We start from the raw sequence: 2,714 nt of genomic DNA, 5'->3' as shown, positions 1-2,714 counted from the left end.
TATATATATATATATATATATATATATATGTATATATATGTGTGTGTGTTTCGGTCGGGTTTGGAGGTCCCTTAGAACATTCTTGACGGGGACTTGCTGGAGGCCGGACGGTCATCATGGTCCTCTTCAAACTCAAGCTTGTTCGTTCTCCCTCCTTTCTTCTTCTCCAAGTCGGGCGGGGGCGGGTACCTGCCAAAGGCACTCCGACGCTCAAGTCAGTAAAAGTGACCGAACGGTCATTAATATAAGGGATGCATGTAGTGTGCATAATATATATTGTGTCCCAAAATCATACCTGAGACCTTTATTTATACTAGTTGTAATGGGCTTTTACCTTTCGTGGGCCTGATGACGGCCTAATCACACCTTAACCTCCATTAGGGGCTTTAATGAACTATTATCGTTTATAATATGTCCAGATGGTCGGCCTGGTGACCCGACTGGTCGGCCTGGATGATCGGCCTGGTGACCTGGATGATCGACCTGATGGTTGGTCGACCCAGATGGTCGGCCTGGTGGTCGGCGTAGATGATCGGCCTGGATGATCGGCCTGGTGGTTGGTCGACCTGGATGGTCGGCCTAGTGATGCCTAGGAGACCGTACGGTCCCCGGGTACTGTACGGTACATCAGCCCCCTAAGCCCGAGCATGATGTCAATGATGCGATGGGTTTTAGTAGGTGGCTCTCCTGGAAAGGACGAGTGGCTTGGTTTGCTTTTGCCTTTAAGTCGCCTCTTCTTGTTGATGAGTGGACGGCCCACTGATCCTGCTTAAGTGATGTTGTGGAGATTTTTGGTGAGGCCAACCGAGGTTCCTTTGTTGTTGATCCACGGTCGCCGACCTTCGGAAAGGCCAACCGGGATTCTTTTGTTGAAGATCCACGGTCGCCGACCTTAGGAAAGGCCGGCCGGGATTCTTTTGTTGAAGATCCACGGTCGCCGACCTTCAGAAAGGCCGGCCGGGATTCATTTGTTGAAGATCCCCGGTCGCCGAGCAATTGAGGCCGATGGGCCGAATAGTTGCTGCCAAATTTGGCTAAGTACCTGTGAGGCCGAATGGCCGAGCCGTTGAGGCCAAAATGTCGGATGGTTGAGGCCGATGGGCCGAGCAATTGAGGCCGATGGGCCGAATAGTTGCTGTCAAATTTGGTTAAGTACCTGTGAGGCCGAATGGCCGAGCAATTGAGGCCGAAGGGCCAAATGGTTGAGGCCGATGGGCCCAGCAATTGAGGCCGATGGGCCGAATAGTTGCTGCCAAATTTGGCTAAGTACCTGTGCGGCCGAATGGACGAGCAGTTGAGGCCGAAGGGCCGGATGGTTGAGGCCGATGAGCCGAATAGTTGTTGCCAAATTTGGCTAAGTACTTGTGAGGCTGAATGGCCGAGCAGTTGAGGCCGAAGGGCCGGATGGTTGAGGCCGATGGGCCGAGAAATTGAGGCCGATAGGCCGAATAGTTGCTGCCAAATTTGGCTAAGTACCTGTGAGGCCGAAATGCCAGATGGTTGAGGCCGATGGGTTGAGCAATTGAGGCCGATAGGCCGAATAGTTGCTGCCAAATTTGGCTAAGTACCTGTGAGGCTGAATGGCCGAGCAGTTGAGGCCGAAATGCCGGATGGTTGAGGCCGATGGGCCACGCAATTGAGGCCAATGGGCCGAATAGTTGCTGTCAAATTTGGTTAAGTACCTGTGAGGCCGAATGGCCGAGCAATTGAGGCCGAAGGGCCGGATGGTTGAGGCCGATGGGGCGAATTGTTGCTGCCAAATTTGGCTAAGTACCTGTGAGGCCGAAGGGCCGGATGGTTGAGGCCGATGGGCCGAGCAATTGAGGCCGATGGGCCAAATAGTTGCTCCAAAATTTGGCTGAGTACCTGTGAGGCCGAATGGCCGAGCAGTTGAGGCCGAAGGGCCGGATGGTGGAGGCCGATGGGCCGAGAAATTGAGGCCGATGGGCCGAATAGTTGCTGCCAAATTTGGCTAAGTACCTGTGAGGCCGAATGGCCGAGCAGTTGAGGCCGATGGGCCGAGCAATTGAGGCTGATGGACCGAATAGTTGCTGCCAAATTTGGCTAAGTACTTGTGAGGCCGAATGGCCGAGCAGTTGAGGCCGAAGGGCCGGATGGTTGAGGCCGATGGGCTGAGCAATTGAGGCCGATGGCCGAATAGTTGCTGTCAAATTTGGTTAAGTACCTGAGGTCGAATGGCCGAGCAGTTGAGGCCGAAGGGTCGGATGGTTGAGGCCGATGGGTCGAGTAATTGAGGCCGATGGGCCGAATAGTTGCTGCCAAATTTGGCTAAGTACCTGTGAGGCCGAATGGCCGAGCAGTTGAGGCCGAAGGGCCGGATGGTTGAGCCCGAAGGGCCGGAACCGAGCGGCTTGAGAGGTTCACCTGAGATTCTTGAGAGCACTACTCACCCTTTCCTTATGGGTACGAATGGGGATGCATGCTCGGCCACACGGTGGGCGCCATTAATGTTTCGGTCGAGTTTGGAGGTCCCTTAGAACATTCCTGACGGGGACTTGCTGGAGGCCGGACGGTCATCATGGTCCTCTTCAAACTCAAGCTTGTTCGTTCTCTCTCCTTCCTTCTTCTCCAAGCCGGGCGGGGGCGAGTACCTGCCAAAGGCACTCCAACGCTCAAGTCAGTAAAAGTGACCGAACGGTCATCAATATAAGGGATGCATGTAGTGTGCATAATATATATCGTGTCCCAAAATC

The sequence above is a fragment of the Vigna radiata genome, chromosome 7 (genome assembly GCF_000741045.1).
Source record: "Vigna radiata var. radiata cultivar VC1973A chromosome 7, Vradiata_ver6, whole genome shotgun sequence".
NCBI lineage: Eukaryota > Viridiplantae > Streptophyta > Magnoliopsida > Fabales > Fabaceae > Vigna > Vigna radiata.
Note: the sequence above shows the minus strand (reverse complement) of the source record.